Here is a 23553-nt window from a genome sequence, read left to right as displayed (position 1 = left end):
ACCAGTAAGGCCAGGGGTCCGGGGGCCACCAGAGGCCCCCTGAAGCTTTGCAGTGTTTAAATGCCTGGAGAAATGAAATCTCTTAAAGAAAGTTACCATTTCAAAAATATGTTTTAAAACTAGGAACTTTCAAAGCCATTTTATTAGTTACTGAAAATGATATTGTCAGAATTGCAGGTATAGGTGAAGAACAGCTGATATATGGTCATACTGATGAAAGTTGCATTGTCATATAATGCGTGACCACATGACACAGTGCGGTGTAGAACACTGACCACAACACACCTTCTAGCAATAAATGATTGCTGTTTTAGTAACTGCAGTCTGAGCTCCTGCTCAGGACAGTCAGTGTCCAGATTAGACCGTGAATATCCCCAGGGACACTGAGGGACTGTCAGGGGCCACTTAATACAGAGCTGAACACCGAGAGAACTATAAACACAGACTGCAGGAGCTGCATTTCTATAATGTACAGTAAAGTCAGTAAGTGCAGTCTGAGCTCTGAGTCGAACAGACTGAGAGAACGATACGCTGACTGTGTGAGCTGCATGTGAACAAGTCCTATAATAACTCTTAGTTCCCAAGACTCAGGGGATTAATAAAAAGCATCCATCTTGGGTGCTTTGTAGTGAACATGTTAATAACTTTGTCATAATCCAGTTTAATGTCTCTGTGGATGAACAGGAGGGTACCGGCACAGGCCGAGCCTATAATAGGGTGTTCAATACTTCTGAATCCAGCAGTGCCAGTGCAGTGCCTTCCTCTGACCGCAGGTCTGCCCGGGTAGTTTACTGCATTTTGAATGACTTACAATTCTAAGACCCAAGAACGGCAAGATAACATATTGTGATGTGGAGGAAATATTATAAACATTGATAAATATAAATTCAGAAATAAATACTTACATTTTTTTGATGATGGAAGCAGATTTTCTTCAGAGCCGTTGCAAAAATCAACATCTCTCACAGACCGATCCAGCCGCTGTCGTAAAAATCAAAGTGAGACTCGGCCCCAAAAACGGCACGTGCCCCATGTACATCCGCAGGGTATAGTGAGTACAGGGAGACCCTATTAATTAATATGAGCAGTAGCCAGACAGCTGACACGTGTGTGTGTGTGTGTGTGTGTGTGTGTGTGTGTGTGTGTGTGTGTGTGTGTGTGTATACGCCGTAAGCCTGCTGCATCATCTTATCATTTTGGCTTGTGAACGTGTGTTAATGATACCATAAACATAAAAGGATGGCATACACCCTTTACATGGAGTCTACAGTGCAGTCCGGGAATACAGTATGTTATTATGTTGATGCACAAAGTTCTCGCGCCCTGTTAAAATCCAACAGGACTTGCCCAGCTCACGTTTCACTGCATTTGTGTCACAAGCGAAAAAAACTAAGCTAGGAAGTGACTCTTAAATATAAATTTATACCATACACTTTTCAGCTCAATCCCACATAAACATTTAATTTGCTTATTTTTAAAACTTATTAATTAAACAAAAACAGTGGACATATCTTGGTATCTGCAATACTAAAACTTTTTTTGTTTTTGATGGGGGGGAGCCAGCCCCCCCAAATCTGCAACAAGAATTATAAATAAAGAGAGACAGAAAGAGAGAAGAGAGCGAGACGGATGGTCAGTATAGTGGGTGTGGTTGGTATAGTGGGTGTGGTTGGTATAGTGGGTGTGGTCTTCCCTGACATCATCCTTAATAAAACACTTTTGAGGACTCGGCCCGGGTTACAGTGATGTTCTGGGTTCTGTAGGTGATGTTTCTCTGCTGCAGTGATTAATCCTGTTCTCATGCGTCCACCGGTTCTGTCAGAACTCCAGAACCCCTTCATCACACAAGCTAATGGCCTCTAAAGCACACTGATTAGCTTTAAAAACACTTTCCTTATTCCTTAACCACTTGTTCCCTTCACCATGACCGAAGAGTGTGATGGTGTGTGATCACTGTGTCATCGACTCCGTGGAGATAACCATGTGGATGATGGTTCTTTAATAAACCCCAGAACACACATTTGTATTCTGTAAGAAGGACAGCAGCGCAGCAGAACCGTGTGTTTGAATAAAAGTGTCTGTATTTCCCTAAACACTCATTTCCATCATTATATCACCATGGAGTTTTTCTGGACCTTTTTAAATGGACATATTGTCTCTCAGTGTATCCTACAACACACACACACACACACACACACACACACACACACACACACACACACACACACAGAGCTATATTAAACATGGTTTTAAGGAATAGTTTAACAGGCGGAGATGTGAGGTGTCGCATCATCCATCTGCTTCAAAGATACATCAGGGCCAATATCACACCTTGTCACGCTTTATTTATATACATGCTAATTTATTCGGCATACATTAATGACACAGAACACACTGCTCTGATTCAAACGACCTGAACACAGACGGAGAACATTTCACTGAGCTGATACAGCCTCTCCTAAAGAATTCTTATTAGCAGAGGAAAAAGTCATGATTATATCATGTAATTACAGTGTGGTGCAATGCTGTGTGTGTGTGTGTGTGTGTGTTAGACAGCACTCTGCACAGTTTGGCTTCGACAGTGTGTTATACTGCTTTTGTGACACCTTGTAACTGGTAATGTGAAAGTTGTAGTAAAATAATTTCCCACATCCAGATATTTGGAGAAAAACCCCACCATGGATCCCTCTGTGTGTGTGTGTGTGTGTGTGTGTGTGTGTTTAATTTACTCTGCCAGAGAACATAACGGTCATTAAAAAAATTAATTAAAATCTTGTGGTTGGGAAAACTATCCCAAGTTGATGAGCTGAAATTGCAAATTGAGGCGTGTGTTTTTGCAGCTTTTACACAGCAACAAAGCCACACCCACAAACAGCTAACCATGCTGAACTAAGCAACGTTCACGACCAATTTCCATCATGTGAAAGAATCAAGGGTTTAAAGTACAGCTCCAACCAATAATAATAATAATAATAATAATAATAATAAGTAGCATTACTGTCTCACAGCTCCAGGGTTCCACCATGAGGTGAGGTGCGGAGTTTCACAAATTCCTCCTGTGTTTGTGTGGGTTTCCTCCGGATTTTCCAGTTTCCTTCTGACCCTGAAAAGGAAGAGGCGCTGACGAATAACTGACTAATGAAGGATGGAGTGAATCCTCCTCCTCCTTCTTCTTCTACTACTACTACTACTACTACTAATAATAATAATAATAATAATAATAATAATAATAATAATAAATTGCCATCTCTCTGTTTCTGTCACAGAGAAGATCTCTTCATTTGTACCACAGGAAGTGGAGACATTAGCATGAGAGAGAGAGAGAGAGAGAGAGAGAGAGATGGATTGGTTCCATTTTGTTATGTCTCGGGTAATCCATGCCTAACAGCAGTGTATTGGCACTTTGAGAGTTACAGCAAGCCAAGCACACCAAACTCCAGCCACACACACACTTACTATTATTATTATTATTATTATTATTATTATTATTATTATTATTATTATTATTATTATTAATAGTAGAAACAGAGTCTCTGACGAGTTTCTTCTCTCCCGTTTGTTCAGTCCAAAATATTTTTCATCAGGAAATAAATAGCACAAGTTAAACAGACAAACAGAACATGAGTGAGAATATTCCAGTCCTGTGGAAGAAGATCATAATGATTGACGTGTGTGTGTGTGTGTGTGGGGGGGGGGACTTCTTCAATATGGCAGGCACTAGTGGAGAAGCTAAAGTGAGCAGCCACAATGGACTTAGGCAGCAGGCCATCATCTCTCTCACACACACACACACACACACACACACACACACACACACACACACACACACACACACACATATGAGGAGTGGCTCAACTTCCCCACAGTGCTGCTCTCTCTCTCTCTCTCTCTCTCTCTCTCTCTTTGTCCTTTCTCCAGTCAGTGGGAAACTTTCCTGACCACTGCGCTACAGAGGATATTGTTTGGTATTGGTGGTAAAGGTAGGAAGGAAAAGACACACACACACACACACACACACACACACACACACACACACACACACACACACACACACAGAGAGCAGTGGGCAGGGTTTGGGTTAGCAGTTGGGGTTTAGGGGACTTGCTCAAGGGCACTTCAGCCAGGGCTCCAGAGGGAGGGGAAAGTGCTGTTCATTCACTCCTCCCACTCACACATTCTCCTGCTGGTCCAGGGAATCGAACTGGCAACCTTTTTTGGTCCCAGGTAAATGTTTTACCTGTGTGTGTGTGTGTGTGTGTGTGTGTGTGTGTGTGTGTGTGTGTGTGTGTGTTGGTCGGCTCCAGATACCCAAATGTATGAGCACAAGCACTAAAAATGTAAATTTTTCATAATCTGTCCCCTTTAAGGCTGAATTTAACTCACTGCAGCTGCTCACATCTGGATGACATCATCATCATTATCAATTATAATGTACATACCCCCCCCCCCCCCCCCCCACACACACACACACTGCACATTTCAGCACTTTACAGAAATGTGTTTTCCACCCTGATCACTTCCTGTCGTGGTTCCTGTGTGTCTCAGTGCTCGAGTCTGTGTGTAATTGTGTTTATAAACTGAATTAGCGGTTTTGCATTTCTGTGCTTTACTGAAACCCATCAATGCTCTCTCTCTCTCTCTCTCTCTCTCTCTCTCTCTCTGCTCCGCCACACTTTTATCGGTTTTATGTTGCAAAATTACAAATAAGTGAACATGAGCAGGAAGTCTGGCGGCTTATGGAGACACAATTTAATCGGGAAACCTTTTATCAGCCCTGTGATGACCTGGCGACTTGTCCAGGGTGAACCCCGCCTTTCGCCCGTAGTCAGCTGGGATAGGATCCAGCTCGCCTGCGACCCTGTAGAACAGGATAAAGCGGCTACAGATAATGAGATGAATGAAACCTTTTATCGTGGCTCGACATGATTGCTGCTTCATGTTGTTTTTCTTTGTTTGCGTCTGTATTCGTTCTCATCAAATCATAGATTTAAATCAATCTCAGCTGTGGTGGTCACACTTCCTCATCGACACCACATCAAAAATTATTCACATTTTCTCTTAGAGTCGAAGAAGAATAATTATTCATCAACTCTAGCATTTAGGATGTGACTTCCCCTTGAATGGTTTTGTTCTAAGCTGGATGAAGTGTGTGTCTGTGACGCCACAGTGATGTGTAAATAAGGATCAGTTGAGGTGATGTAACACACACACACACACACACACACACACACCACACACACACTGACATAGATATATCTTATTAAAGAGATGGTTATGGTCAGTGACAGTGGAAAGACACTTTTTATTCCATTATATTTCATCTTTTTGTAATAAATACAATTCATAATGCACACACACACACACACACACACACACACACACACACACACACACACACACACATGCAGATTAAATCCCTGTCCTTTTCTCTCTCTGTCAAAAGCTCTCACTCATCAAACACTGTGCAAATTCCAATAAATTATTCATGACTGCTGTTTGCCTAATCGAACAATTTGCATAAAAGAATGTTTACTTTACAATCCAAACACTCGAAGCGATGAATATTTCATTTACACTAAAGAGACTCTTTAATTTTACGTCTTTATCTGCTCCTGAGGGACCGTGTCGCTTTGTTTGGCACCCACTCACTGAATAAACACACACACACACACACACACACACACACACACACACACACACACACATCCCACTATGGCCTTCACACGGTTTCTGTGTTTATTTGGTGTGTGTGTGTGTGTGTGTGTGTGTGTATACAGTATATACACACTTGACCTGTGCCAGAGAGTGCACACTTGGGCTTTAACCCCAGCAGACAGTGAGAGTTAGCCATCAGTGTGGTTGCCATGTATTTAATTAGCAGAGGGAGTAGCAAATGCACTCTGGTTGCCAGATCATCACAAATCTCCCCGGGGGTGAAGTGCACCGCTGACACCCTGCTGTTGTTTGTGTTGTCCATCAGCTTTGAAAAATTGCTGCTGCTGGGCCTTTGTGGACTTGTCTAGAAACACACACACACACACACACACACACACACACACACACACACACAATAGATACACATGCATTTTGCCTCCCGTAAGAATTAGCTCCCTGTTCCTCTTGTCCAGAGGGTCAGGATGCTTCCCCATGGAAACTTTTGTGTACTTGTGTAAACCCCCCCCCCCCCCCCCCAACACACACACACACACACACACAAAATTAAAATGTCATCTAACTCAACTTTAGTATGATTTCCAGAGTTCATGGCTATATTGCTAAACATTTAGTAAGAACACTAACTAGGGATCAGTGTTCGTGTTTTGGACAGAACCAAAAATGGCGGTGTTTCAGCAGCACCATGTTCCAGTCGTGTCATTAGAAGATACACTGCATGGTGGATTATGAGGTCATTAATGGTGAAGGAGAGAATAAGTGGTTCTAGTGTAGTGCACTCACTTTTGGACCCATTACACACACACACACACACACACACACACACACACACACACACACACACACACACACACACACACACTAAAGTCCCACCCTCTTTTCATCAGCCCTAATCAGACACGGGTGCTTATGCTAAAAGGCCTGAGATAATAACATACACTTCAACACTGAGTGTGAATCAGCACTAAATCACACACTTTACACATTCATCATCATCATCATCATCATCATCGTCTAATAACCCTCTCTGTCTGTCTGTCTGTCTTTTTGCAGTAAATGTTTAAATCATATAAACTCTTGCCTCATAAGAGCACAGTGAGAATAAACCTAATGAATTCTCAAATAAATCAGTTTTAATGTGCAAGCTCCACTGTCAGACTGTAGGCTACGCCCCCCACCTGAATCTGATGCTGTGGAAGAAAGTGAATTTACACGATGGCCGAGTTTCTCTCTGTGATTGAGAGAGAACGGCACAGACAGATGGACAGACTGCTATCCCTCTGACACTGAAAACGGGTTATTTTGGTTTTTGTGCTGTAATGATGTGGTGTGTGAACGGGAGTAAAACAGGAAAGTGGGAACGTTAATCTCTCTCCTGGTGACCCAGTAACATTAACGCTAATCTTTTGTCCCGGCTCTGGTGGGAATCAGAACCACGGGATTAACAGGTTCTGACGGTGGTGATGTTGCTGGCGGTGGCAGAAATGATGATGGTGTGAAATTGTGACAGAACTACTGACATCAACACAATCAGAACGCACGAACTGCCTCACTGTAACGCCACCGGCTGCAAATTCAAAACAACAGCAACACAAAACATTGCATTATTATCGGATCGGAACAAACATGATTTTTGTGAAGCATGAATGTTGTAAGTATCCTTTGCTTGAACAAAACAAATGTTCAGAAACAGTGAGAGAGCGCTCTCAACCAGGACCATGCAGTTCAACTGGCGCCATGTTGCTAACAAGCCTAATGTCTCAGTTTGGGCTTTTCAGAACATCATGGATGTGAACATGTGTCTGTGAGTGTGTTTGAGGCCCTCACCGTGTTCCAGCTCACTCGGGATAAACGGGGACCACAGGAACATTTCCATTTTGGCCAAAGGCTTGAATATGGGGAGAGCGAGGGGATGAGACGGGGGTTAAGCTGATTAGCCTCAAACACTTTGTTCCAAATTCAAATCCACTTCATGACACACACTGTGAGAAATCACTCCAACACACACACACACACACACACACACTTAATATAATATTTGTTCATGCTAAATATTGTATTGATCACTTCATTAGAGAGCGGTGCGTTTCACTGAGCAAGTTGTAATAAATATAATGTCTGGAGAAGAATAAAATAAAATGAATAATAAATAAATCAATGAATATTCTGAAAACTGAAATAACTGCAGACTGCCGAAGAGCTTCAACACTCACTCACTCACTCACTCACTCACTCACTCACTCACTCACTCTCACACAGATACACTCACTCACTCACTCACTCACTCACTCACTCACTCACTCACTCACAGATACACTCACTCACTCACTCACTCACTCACTCACTCACTCACAGATACACTCACTCACTCACTCACTCACTCACTCACTCACTCACTCATCCACACTCACTCACTCACTCACTCACTCACTCTCACACAGATACACTCACTCACTCACTCACTCACTCACTCACTCACTCACAGATACACTCACTCACTCACTCACTCACTCACTCACTCACTCACTCTCACACAGATACACTCACTCACTCACTCACTCACTCACTCACTCACTCACTCACTCACTCACTCACAGATACACTCACTCACTCACTCACTCACTCACTCACTCACTCACTCACTCACTCATCCACACTCACTCTCACACAGATACACTCACTCACTCACTCACTCACTCACTCACTCACTCACTCATCCACACTCACTCTCACACAGATACACTCACTCACTCACTCACTCACTCACTCACTCACTCACTCACTCATCCACACTCACTCTCACACAGATACACTCACTCACTCACTCACTCACTCACTCACTCACTCATCCACACTCACTCTCACACAGATACACTCACTCACTCACTCACTCACTCACTCACTCACTCACTCATCCACACTCACTCTCACACAGATACACTCACTCACTCACTCACTCACTCACTCACTCACTCACTCACTCACAGATACACTCACTCACTCACTCACTCACTCACTCACTCACTCACTCATCCACACTCACTCTCACACAGATACACTCACTCACTCACTCACTCACTCACTCACTCATCCACACTCACTCTCACACAGATACACTCACTCACTCACTCACTCACTCACTCACTCACTCACTCACTCACTCACTCATCCACACTCACTCTCACACAGATACACTCACTCACTCACTCACTCACTCACTCACTCACTCACTCATCCACACTCACTCTCACACAGATACACACACTCACTCACTCACTCACTCACTCACTCACTCACTCACTCATCCACACTCACTCTCACACAGATACACACACTCACTCACTCACTCACTCACTCACTCATCCACACTCACTCACTCACAGATACACTCACTCACTCACTCACTCACTCACTCACTCACTCACTCACTCACTCTCACACAGATACACACACTCACTCACTCACTCACTCACTCACTCACTCACTCACTCACTCTCACACAGATACACTCACTCACTCACTCACTCACTCACTCACTCACTCCCAGAGCTTTATTGTGAGAGGATCTGGAGCCTCCTCTGGGAATCCTGGATTTGTGACACTGCACCTTTACCTTTATTAAACTTATCCGTGGCTATGAATATACATGAATATGCAAATTAGAAATGCCACAGGAGTAAAAGATGCAACTGACTAGTGAGACAGGTCCAGTGAAGTGGATGCAGAGAGACAGGTGCAGAGAAACAGGTGCAAGTAACATGATATTGCAGGTAAGAAACATTCTATTCTTCTAAAATAAAATAAAAACTTTTGCAATTCTTCAGACAAATAACTGTTTCATGGTGTGTGTGTGTGTGTGTGTGTGTGTGTGTGTGTCCTCTGACACTTTTCTGTTTTCTTTAATTTACACCTCAGTGACATCACAGCATTCTGCACTTCTTCTCTCAATGACCTTTGACCTCTCAATTCCAGGAGCGCTATACTGACAGTGTGTGAAGTGCACCATTAGAGAGAGAGAGAGAGAGAGAGAGAGAGAGTGTGTGTGTGTGTGTGTGCGTTCATGCACTACTTCAGAAAGCTTTAGCATTTCTCTCATAAGAGCAGTAAAGCACAGCCTACAGATACACACTCATCTCTTTCATATTCACTCAACACACACACACACACACACACACACACACACAGAGTGTGTGTGCTGATTAGCCTGAGGTAAAGGATCAGGAGAGCTTTGTCTGTATGAATCAATAACACACACACACACACACACACACACACACACACACACGATGCAACACTTGATCCACATTCCCAAAAAACATTGCCATGAGCCACAGACACACACACACACACACACACACACACACACACACACACACACACACTGAGTCGTAGTTTGACTGGATATATATACTGTATATATATAGTATTACATATAGTTTCATTGATCCATTCAGTCATTCTATTCATTATAAAGGTGTGTGTGTGTGTGTGTGTGTGTGTGTGTGTGTGTGTGTGTGTGCGCGCATACAGCATGGTTCGATGGACACTCCTCAAATCCACTTAGCCGTGTGTGGATCAGGAGGTTTAGTGTGATGGGGTTTTGTTTGTTCACTCATGCAGCTGAGCTCCGTAATCTCATCACACACCACAGTGAGCTCCTCATCGATTAGCCAAACACAGATTAGCGCTCATGCTAACACTAGATACGAGACACACAGATTGCTAACACAGAAATAAATAAATAAATCATCACTCAGGTGCAGCAACTCATAAACTCTATTACTAACATTTACCACATACAACCATAAATACACTGATGTGTGTGTGTGTGTGTGTGTGTGTGTGTGTGTGTGTGTGTGTGTAAACAAAACAGTTATATTTATTCATGTAATATATTACATATTCATGATATCATATAGCATGGCAAGCCAGACTAAATGTGAATATTTAGTCTGGTCTCGGTCGTAGACATTTCCGAAGGGTGTGGGTAGGAACAACTCGTTGTCTTTCAAACTGTCTCTGTGCGTATAGGCCAACGCTCTGACCAATCAGCGCAACAGTGACTGTGACGTAGTCAGAGCGACAGAAAGCAGTGGGGGAGCCAGCTGGTAGATCAGACTTTTGCCATAGCCGGTCGGCAAAACAGCGAAAACATCCTTCTTGAAAAGGAATGAGCGGAGAGCCTCTTCCTGCTCATGTTTCAAAGAAAACTCCAAGTCTAATTCTTCTAAAACTGATTCCAAAGCGGAGTCAAACGCGCGCTGTTCACTAGCAATAGCCATCTTTCCTGTTGTGCTTTCTCCAGCGTCGCGCAGCCTTGTCGTCACTCCTGCAAAAGCCCGCCCAAAGAATCCAAACAAAAACCTTGCGTTGCGATTGGCGGGCACGATTTGATGCCTGGGGTGTGTTGTTGATATGGTCTGAGGCTAGACCCGCTCGTAGGCAAAAATATTTTTGGCTGCTAGGCGGGTGGGTCTAGTTTACTAGGCTAGATATCATAATGACACAAAAGGAATTCTGGTTTGTGATTGGTCATCAGGTGATGATAAAGTTCCTGTAACAGCAGCGCTGAGTGTAGTGCTGGTTTATATTAATGCACTTCTTATATTAATACATCATCGTTTCTATAGTAACAGCTTTAACACATGGGTGTGTACAGCACACACTCCAAACCATGACCCTTTTTCTTTCTTTCTTTCTTCTTTCTCATTCTGTATTTGTATAAAGGCGTGATGAATCTTCATGAATTCCTCAACATTAAACTTCAATATATTTGCTTTAACCTCATTAACATATCAACACACACACACACACGTCTCTCTGCTGTTCAGCTCTGTCCTTCTGGTCAGTGCTGATGATGAAACTCAGGTGAGACTCCTCTCGTGTTCCCTGCCCCGCATGTTCCCTAACCTGCACGTCTTTGGACTGTGGGGGAAAACGGAGCACCCGGAGGAAACCCACATGGACAGAACAGGCAAACTCCACACAGAAAGGCCCCCGCCGGCCGCTGGGCTCGAACCCAGAACCTTCTTGCTGTGAGACGACCGTGCTAACCACTTACACCACCGTGCCGCCAGTATTCATTATCAGTCAGTACAGAATTCATAACATTCATATCCCAGGCAGTGAGTGACATTTTTCAAGACGAGTGAAACCACCACCATTTCATTTAAATCCTCCTCAGGATCCTGAAGCCCTTCACAGATTCACGATCAGTCGCTCTGTTCTTTAAAATAGCCATTTCCTTTACACTGAGTAAATAAGGAAATGTTTTTTTTTCTCAAAACAATTCAACAGCAGGCTATTTGTTGTTAAATTCAGGGAAGTGATGCAATAAACATTTGTGTTAATACTTTTAAGATAACATCAGTATAATCCAAGCATCCAGTGATCCAATGTTCATTCAGTTTGTACAGTGCAGTTTAGTTCAGTAAATATCCATTCAATTAGACAGCCAGAAGAATAGCGATGGTTTCCCGTTTGGGTTGTTTATCAGTTTGGTGCGGGCTGACAGTCCGTTTACAGATAACCTGCAGTAATCCACAAATTCGACTCGGTCTTTTCCACTGTCCACCGTAGAGTCACTGACTTTCTGTCCCAGTGAAACACAGTGAGGATGAGGATAATTCCCTGATCTCCCAGTCAACTCGTAAAAATCAACGTAGCTTTCAGTATTTGAGGTACCAGCAAATAGCCTGCACCTTTTGATCGAAGTGGGCGTGGTGGCTCATAAAGGACCAGAAGTTCTCTCAGGTCCTGTGGTGTGAGACCAGTCCTGTGAAATGTGAAGTGAAACACAGAGAGTTAGAAAACCATCTAACTTCATACAGAGGCTGTGTGTGTGTGTGTATGTGTGTGTGTGTGTGTGTGTGTGTGTGTGTGTGTGTGTTCAGTCCCATTTGAACACACACACACACACACACACAAAAAAAAAACCTTCCATCAAAGATACCTCCGGAGAATCCTCAGGATAACCTGGGAGGATCGCCGAACAAATACCAGCGTTCTGGAGGAGGCTGGGATTCCTACCATCACAGCCATCATCGCACAACACCAGCTCAGATGGACTGGCCATATCATCTGAATGCAAGACTATCGGCTACCCAAACAAGTCCTGTACTCACAGCTTGTCCAAGGGAAACGTGCTCCAGGAGGCCAAAAGAAAAGGTACAAAGACAACATTAAAGCCAACATCAGGAAGTGCCATATACCCCTTAACACCTGAGAGACTACAGTGAAGGACAGGCCTGCCTGGAGACGAGCGGTTCGAGAGGGGGCTGCACAATACAACAATGATCTCCACAGTGCTGCAGAGCAGAAGCGCAAATGGAAGAAAGGGGTCACCTCCACCAATAAGGTTCCACCAAAACCCATAACTACCCCTGCCCACCCATGCCCACATTGCCCCAAAGTATGTGGGTCCAGGATTGGCCTCTTTGCCCATCTGAAGACCCATAAGGACCATGAAGGAGGACAGGCATACTCGACCACGAGTGTCCGCTGATGATGATGATGATGATGATGTGTGTATGTGTGTGTGTTCAGTCCCATTTGACTTTAGCTGCTTTCTCACTTCAGCTCCATACCTCGGTCATTTTAAAGTCATGCCGAGAGAGTTAGTGTGTGAGGCGAAAGGTCTGGGGTCAGTGTGAGGACCAGCTATATCTCAGCTCATATCCCATACCTCTCCACCTGTCTGTCTCTCTCCATATCTTGTCTGTTTCAATTGAGAGAGAGAAGAGAGTTATGAGCTTCTCTCCTTTCTCTGGCTGAATGAAGGTGAGTCTCTCATTCATCTGTCACAAACACTGATAATCACAACTTCATCCACTTTCACGTTTTCATTTTCCCTCCGACTGTATGTTATTAAAAAGGAGAATGAGACAAAGTGAGTGTTCAACCACATCTCTCTCACACACACACACACACACACACACACACACACACACACACACACACACACACACACACACAGGTTGGTGTTGGTTGTGTTGTTCATCACATACTGTGTAATAATTTAAATGCTCCATTCTGTCAGTGTTTCTGTTAGAAAGAACAGGTAACAGGGTACTTCTGTGTGTGTGTGTGTATGTGTGTGTGTGTGTGTGTGTGTGTGTGTGTGTGTGTGTGCATGCATGCTTTCGGAAGGTGCTAAACGGGTGCAGTGGTACGCAGTGAGCCTCATTAGGTCCAGATGCTGCCCAACAAAACTCTCCCTCTCTCTCTCTCTCTCTCTCTCTCTCTCTCTCACACACTCGCACACACACACACACACACACACACACGGACAGACGGACAGATGTAGGGGTGGTGGAGGTGAATGTAAGAATTAGTGCACTGTGCATATCACTGTGATTAGAACTGAGAAAACAGATTGGGTACAAGCACTAACAACCCCGTGTGTGTGTGTGTGTGTGTGTGTGTGTGTGTGTGTGTGTGTGTGTTTGTTTTGAACTCAGAGTCCTTTTTGCAGACATTTTTTATTGGTAAACACACTTACTTTGTATCTTATTGCTCAAAAGTAGACTTTGTGTTCCTGTGAATTTAATGAGATAAAAATATCAATAAATTTATTTTAGGTTTACAATTTTCTATCTTTTAAATTCTCTTCATTTACTTGCGTTTGTATACACACTGACTCGTAGCGAGCATGATGACCTTAAACCTCATTCTAAAAATTTAAAGTAAAAAATTTAAAGTATGTTTTTTGAGTCTGAATTGTTGATGAGGAGGTCCAGCAAGGAACATTATCATCTCATGAATATTCATCAGAAGATCCAGCTCATGAATATTCATCACAAAAACTGTTCTGGAGTCATTTGCCAGCAAAAAATTAATTTGCGGAGGCAGTAAGTGTGGACGTGTGTGTTTGTGATAATGGCTAACATCAGTCTGTGGGGATGAGTGAGTGGGAGAGAGAGAGAGAGAGAATAATGTTTTTACATGCATGTCCCAGGTTCTTGTTCAGGCTTTATGTCTTTCACACTTTCACCCTTTAATGGTAATTTACTGGGACTCACACATTCATATTTCCATGAGATTTCAGGAGCGAACACAGTCTGAGAAACACAACCAGAGTCTAAACACACACACAGTCATTTATGTTTAGTTTATGATTTGGTGAAACAGTGAGTTCCTGCTGTTACTGACGTTATAGCAGCGATAAACACTCCCTCCCTCAGCAGACTCGAACCCTGGACAATAATCTCAGTTTGTTCCATCGCGTCCCTGAGAAACTGTAAAGAACTGGAAACTCCTCTGTCCTGAAGACATCAGAAAACCTACAGTTCCAGCTTCATCTCTGACTGTTACACAGCGCTCACACTGGAGACTCCTTACAGAGACCACACACACACGCACGCACACACACACACACACACACACGCACACACACACAGAGCTGTAGGTTGATGCTCTAACTGATTATCAGCACCACTAATCACTCTCAGTATTCACTGTGTGTGTTGTGCATGCGTGGAGCGTTATGAGCAGTATATGAGCAGTATATGAGCAGTATTTGAGCAGTAAGTGGTATTTATCCTCTTGTAGGTGCCGTATCGAGGCGTGGCAGAGAGAAGGGGGCTGGCCAAAAGAGACTGCACTAAGCACTCGTCTTTTCCTCAAACTCAAATCAGTGTTTTTATTTTTTTTGACCCAGATGGTGTGAAGGATAACAGTGAATACCTGTCTCTCTCTCTGCGTCTGTCTTTCTGTCACAACGACAAACTTTTTGTGTTTTTTTTTGTCTGGGGATATAAATATGCACATGAAAGGAAACAAACCTGACAGACAAACTTTGTGAAGTTTCTGAATTTTTTACGGCTTTTTTGACTGTGTGTTAATTAAAGACATCAGTGGATCAGACACTGAGACTCGGATGGATTTTAGACATTTTGGTCTTTTGTTTGAAGACATGCTGAGGAACTGTAGAGTAACTTACAGATGAAAGGGATTGACAGGTAGGTCACTATCATATTGCCAAATCATCGCATCACATCATGTCATCACATCACATCATAATTTCATCACATTGTCACTATCACCTCACCACATCATATCATCACATCGTCACTATCACCTCACCACATCATATCATCACATCGTCACTATCACCTCACCACATCATATCATCACATTGTCACTATCACCTCACCACATCATATCATCACATCGTCACTATCACCACATCATATCATCAGATCATCACTATCACCTCACCACATCATATCATCACATCATCACTATCACCACATCATATCATCACATCGTCACTATCACCTCACCACATCATATCATCACATCATCACTATCACCTCACCACATCATATCATCACATCATCACTATCACCTCACCACATCATATCATCACATCGTCACTATCACCACATCATATCATATCATCACATCGTCACTATCACCACATCATATCATCACATCACTATCACCTCACCACATCATATCATCACATCATCACTATCACCTCACCACATCATATCATCACATTGTCACTATCACCTCACCACATCATATCATCACATCGTCACTATCACCACATCATATCATCAGATCATCACTATCACCTCACCACATCATATCATCACATCATCACTATCACCACATCATATCATCACATCGTCACTATCACCTCACCACATCATATCATCACATCATCACTATCACCTCACCACATCATATCATCACATCATCACTATCACCTCACCACATCATATCATCACATCGTCACTATCACCACATCATATCATATCATCACATCGTCACTATCACCACATCATATCATCACATCACTATCACCTCACCACATCATATCATCACATCATCACTATCACCTCACCACATCATATCATCACATTGTCACTATCACCTCACCACATCATATCATCACATCGTCACTATCACCACATCATATCATCAGATCATCACTATCACCTCACCACATCATATCATCACATCATCACTATCACCACATCATATCATCACATCGTCACTATCACCTCACCACATCATATCATCACATCATCACTATCACCTCACCACATCATATCATCACATCATCACTATCACCTCACCACATCATATCATCACATCGTCACTATCACCTCACCACATCATATCATCACATCGTCACTATCACCACATCATATCATCACATCACTATCACCTCACCACATCATATCATCACATCATCACTATCACCTCACCACATCATATCATCACATCACTATCACCTCACCACATCATATCACATCGCCACTATCACCTCACCACATCATATCATCACATCGTCACTATCACCTCACCACATCATATCATCACATCTTCACTATCACCTCACCACATCATATCATCACATTGTCACTATCACCTCACCACATCATATCATCACTATCACCTCACCACATCATATCACATCATCACTATCACCTCACCACATTATATCATCACATTGGCACTATCACCTCACCACATCATATCACATCGCCACTATCACCTCACCACATCATATCATCACATCGTCACTATCACCTCACCACATCATATCATCACATCATCACTATCACCTCACCACATCATATCATCACATTGGCACTATCACCTCACCACATCATATCACATCGCCACTATCACCTCACCACATCATATCATCACATCGCCACTATTACCTCACCACATCATATCATCACATCATCACTATCACCTCACCACATCATATCATCACATCGTCACTATCACGTCACCACATCATATCATCACATTGTCACTATCACCTCACCACATCATATCATCACATCGTCACTATCACCTCACCACATCATATCATCACATCGTCACTATCACCTCACCACATCATATCATCACATCATCACTATCACCTCACCACATCATATCATCACATTGTCACTATCACCTCACCACATCATATCATCACATCGTCACTATCACCACATCATATCATATCATCACATCGTCACTATCACCACATCATATCATCACATCACTATCACCTCACCACATCATATCATCACATCATCACTATCACCTCACCACATCATATCATCACATTGTCACTATCACCTCACCACATCATATCATCACATCGTCACTATCACCACATCATATCATCAGATCATCACTATCACCTCACCACATCATATCATCACATCATCACTATCACCACATCATATCATCACATCGTCACTATCACCTCACCACATCATATCATCACATCGTCACTATCACCTCACCACATCATATCATCACATTGTCACTATCACCTCACCACATCATATCATCACATCGTCACTATCACCTCACCACATCATATCATCACATCGTCACTATCACCTCACCACATCATATCATCACATCATCACTATCACCTCACCACATCATATCATCACATTGTCACTATCACCTCACCACATCATATCATCACATCGTCACTATCACCTCACCACATCATATCATCACATCGTCACTATCACCTCACCACATCATATCATCACATCATCACTATCACCACATCATATCATCATATTGTCACTATCACCTCACCACATCATATCATCACATCATCACTATCACCTCACCACATCATATCATCACATCATCACTATCACCACATCATATCATCACATCGTCACTATCACCTCACCACATCATATCATCACATCGTCACTATCACCTCACCACATCATATCATCACATTGTCACTATCACCTCACCACATCATATCATCACATCGTCACTATCACCTCACCACATCATATCATCACATCGTCACTATCACCTCACCACATCATATCATCACATCATCACTATCACCTCACCACATCATATCATCACATTGTCACTATCACCTCACCACATCATATCATCACATCGTCACTATCACCTCACCACATCATATCATCACATTGTCACTATCACCTCACCACATCATATCATCACATCATCACTATCACCTCACCACATCATATCATCACATCATCACTATCACCTCACCACATCATATCATCACATGGTCACTATCAACTCACCACAGCATATCATCACATGGTCACTATCACCTCACCACATCATATCATCACATCGTCACTATCACCTCACCACATCATATCATCACATCGTCACTATCACCTCACCACATCATATCATCACATCGTCACTATCACCTCACCACATCATATCATCACATCTTCACTATCACCTCACCACATCATATCATCACATCTTCACTATCACCTCACCACATCATATCATCACATCGTCACTATCACCTCACCACATCATATCATCACATTGGCACTATCACCTCACCACATCATATCATCACATCGCCACTATCACCTCACCACATCATATCATCACATGGTCACTATCACCTCACCACATCATATCACATCGCCACTATCACCTCACCACATCATATCATCACATGGTCACTATCACCTCACCACATCATATCATCACATCGTCACTATCACCTCACCACATCATATCATCACATTGTCACTATCACCTCACCACATCATATCATCACATCGTCACTATCACCTCACCACATCATATCATCACATTGGCACTATCACCTCACCACATCATATCACATCATCACTATCACCTCACCACATCATATCATCACATCTTCACTATCACCTCACCACATCATATCATCACATCGTCACTATCACCTCACCACATCATATCATCACATTGTCACTATCACCTCACCACATCATATCATCACATCATCACTATCACCTCACCACATCATATCATCACATTGTCACTATCACCTCACCACATCATATCATCACATCACTATCACCTCACCACATCATATCATCACATCTTCACTATCACCTCACCACATCATATCATCACATCGTTACTATCACCTCACCACATCATATCATCACATGGTCACTATCACCTCACCACATCATATCATCACATCGTCACTATCACCTCACCACATCATATCATCACATCTTCACTATCACCTCACCACATCATATCAGCACATCGTCACTATCACCTCACCACATCATATCATCACATCGTCACTATCAACTCACCACAGCATATCATCACATCATATCATCACATCGTCACTATCACCTCACCACATCATATCATCACATCGTCACTATCAACTCACCACATCATATCACCACATCATATCATCACATCGTCACTATCACCTCACCACATCATATCATTGTCATCACTGTCACCTCACCACATCATATCTTCACATCGTCACTATCACCTCACATCATATCATCACATCGTCACTATCATCTCACCACATCATATCATCACATCGTCACTATCACCTCACCACATCATATCATCACATCGTCACTATCACCTCACCACATCATATCATCACATCGTCACTATCAACTCACCACATCATATCATCACATCATATCATCACATTGTCACTATCACCTCACCACATCTTATCATCACATCGTCACTATCACCTCACCACATCATATCATTGTCATCACTGTCACCTCACCACATCATATCTTCACATCGTCACTATCACCTCACATCATATCATCACCTCGCCACTATCACCTCACCACATCATATCATCACATCATCACTATCACCTCACCACATCATATCATTATGTCATCACTATCACCTCATCACATCATATAATCACATCATCACTATCACCTCACCACATCATATCATCACATCATCACTATCACCACATCATATCATCACCTCGCCACTATCACCTCACCACATCATATCATCACATCATCACTATCACCTCACCACATCATATCATTATGTCATCACTATCACCTCACCACATCATATCATCACATCGTCACTATCACCTCACCACATCATATCATCACATCGCCACTATCACCTCACCACATCATATCATCACATTGCCACTATCACCTCACCACATCATATCATCACATCATCACTATCACCTCACCACATCATATCATCACATCATCACTATCACCTCACCACATCATATCATTATGTCATCACTATCACCTCATCACATCATATCATCACATCATCACTATCACCTCACCACATCATATCATCACATCGCCACTATCACCTCACCACATCATATCATCACATCATCACTATCACCACATCATATCATCACATCGTCACTATCACCTCACCACATCATATCATCACATCGTCACTATCACCTCACCACATCATATCATCACATCTTCACTATCACCTCACCACATCATATCATCACATCATCACTATCACCACATCATATCATCACATCATCACTATCACCTCACCACATCATATCATCACATCATCACTATCACCTCACCACATCATATCATCACATCGCCACTATCACCTCACCACATCATACCATCATGTCATCACTATCACCTCACCACATCATATCATCACATCGCCACTATCACCTCACCACATTATATAATCACATCGCCACTATCACCTCATCACATCATATCATCACATCATCACTATCACCTCACCACATCATATCATCACATCACCACTATCACCTCACCACATCATACCATCATGTCGTCACTATCACCTCACCACATCATATCATCACATCACCACTATCACCTCACCACATCATATCATCACAAGACATCGCCACCATCACATCACCACATCATGTCATCACATCATCAAATCACATCATGTCATCATATCATCCAATCACATCATGTCATCACATCATGTCATCACATCATCAAATCACATTGTCACTATCACCTCACCACATCATGCCAATTCACATTGCCACATCATATCACATGGTCACTATTACATCATCACATCACATTGTCACATCACCACATCATACAATCACATCACATTGTCACATCACATCACCACATCATATAATCACATCACATTGTCACATCATGTCATCACACTATATAATCACATAATCGCAGTGCCACTATCACACCATATAATCGCATCATCACATCACCACATCATATAATCACATCATCATTATCACAGTCACCATCACCCCGCCACATATAACATCACATAATCAATGTCACATCATCTCACAACATTATCGCATCACATTTCATCGTCATGTCAACACATCACATTACCACATGGTATCTTAACATAATAACATCACATCATCACATAACATCATCACATAAAGCCCTCATATCATGTAATCACATCATCTCACATTTTCATATCACATCATGTCTTCACATCACACCCTCACATTATCACAGTATTTAGTTATCACATCACATTTTCACACCATGTGATCATGTCATCCTGTCATCACATCATCTTATCACCTGCCCACAGTCTTCATCACTCATTTCATTCCTTTATCACTCCCTCTTTATTTCCTAATCTCTCTCCCTTTACGTGCATGGCCTGATTTAGGGGAGTGAAACACAGCACTGAGTTCAGCGACTCTTCTTGCTGATTTAGCGAGCATTAATCTGACCTCGCTAGTAGATGACCTTTAGTCACAAACAATTGTTTTTAATTCTGGAAATAAAGTCAGGATTGTATGGTACATTTTATGCATGCATCTCAACTCGGTCCATTTTCTTCATTCCTGTTTTCTTTCATCATTCATATTTTGTCTTCTACATTTATATTTTGTTTCCTTTTATTCCCTCTGCTCTCATTTCCTTCTCTTCTCTCTCACTTTCCTGCTCCCTCTCACTCTTATTTTTTGTCTCTCTAATGTTCTCTGACCTCTAATCACATCACACTGCACACACATTATTTTTCTCTCTCTCTCTCTGTCGTGAACGAAGGAGAGCAATTTCTTGTTAGGAATAAAGATGCTTCTTGTTTCTTCTCATCTCTCCATCATTGGCATTTCTGAAGGTCTTTATGAAACAAAACCATACAGAAATGAGAACATTACATTGAGCAGATTTTACCCATCACTTCTTTCACAGTAAACCCTAAACATTTCCCTCTGATGCTCACAGTTCTCATTCGAACACCAGCATGTTTATGGCTCTGTCCTAAACACTGGAGCTCAGGACTAGTCCACTGTAGAGCATCTGGGACACAGCCCTGAGAGACAGGCTTTTATTCTCTTTCTGCTTTCAGTCCATGAAGAACATGGTGTTTGCTGTTAGTGAGGATGATGGAGTGCTGTTGGAGAACCAGTGGAGGTTCTGTAGAGGACATGATGTGAATGCTGTATATATTCTACCAGACATTTACCCTTAAATGCATACAGGCTTCATTAACCGTTCAGAGTGGGTCAGTTTATTCAGGACAAAGATGTACTGTAGATGCTTATGGGTTATGTGGGTGGGGCTTGTGAATTGGGTGGGCAGGATCTATGTATCAGGTACAGGGTGGTTAATCACTACGGTTACATGCACAACCCATTCTGGTTTCTGCCCCGATTCTGAAAAAGACAATATTCCGGCTAATGAAAAGTCATGTTCCACTAATATTCCTGTTTACATGCAGCGTTTACTTTCAGACCGTTGAGTCGTTTTGTGTAACAGGAACAGAGTTGACTGTAAACAGGAAAGAGGCCGTGTGTCGCAAACTGCCATAAACCCCACAATGAGACACACGTTCTGAATGTGCTGAGAAAGAACCTGTCCAACAAAAGGACGCTCCTAAACCTCGAACAATATCGGCAAATCCCACGAGGCTGAACCGGAATTCAGAAAAAGGCCAAATTCAGAATATCCAAACGGAACACGCTGTTGATCCGATTCGCATCAAATTCTGAACACTGTGGAAAATTAATCTGCATGTAAACAAACCGAATGATTTGATGTGTGCATTTAAGGGTTAAACAGTATTTATGAAGAGTCTGCTATATATAAT

At 42.4% G+C, this 23553-nt stretch overlaps 1 protein-coding gene across 1 annotated transcript in view; it reads left to right on the top strand.

Moving 5' to 3' along the window:
• The window catches only part of LOC132890371 (protocadherin-1-like), a 160864-nt gene that overhangs the window by 127780 nt on the left and 9531 nt on the right, over positions 1 to 23553 (top strand).

The sequence above is a fragment of the Neoarius graeffei genome, chromosome 8 (genome assembly GCF_027579695.1).
Source record: "Neoarius graeffei isolate fNeoGra1 chromosome 8, fNeoGra1.pri, whole genome shotgun sequence".
NCBI lineage: Eukaryota > Metazoa > Chordata > Actinopteri > Siluriformes > Ariidae > Neoarius > Neoarius graeffei.
Note: the sequence above shows the minus strand (reverse complement) of the source record. Positions and strands in the feature narration are given on the sequence as shown.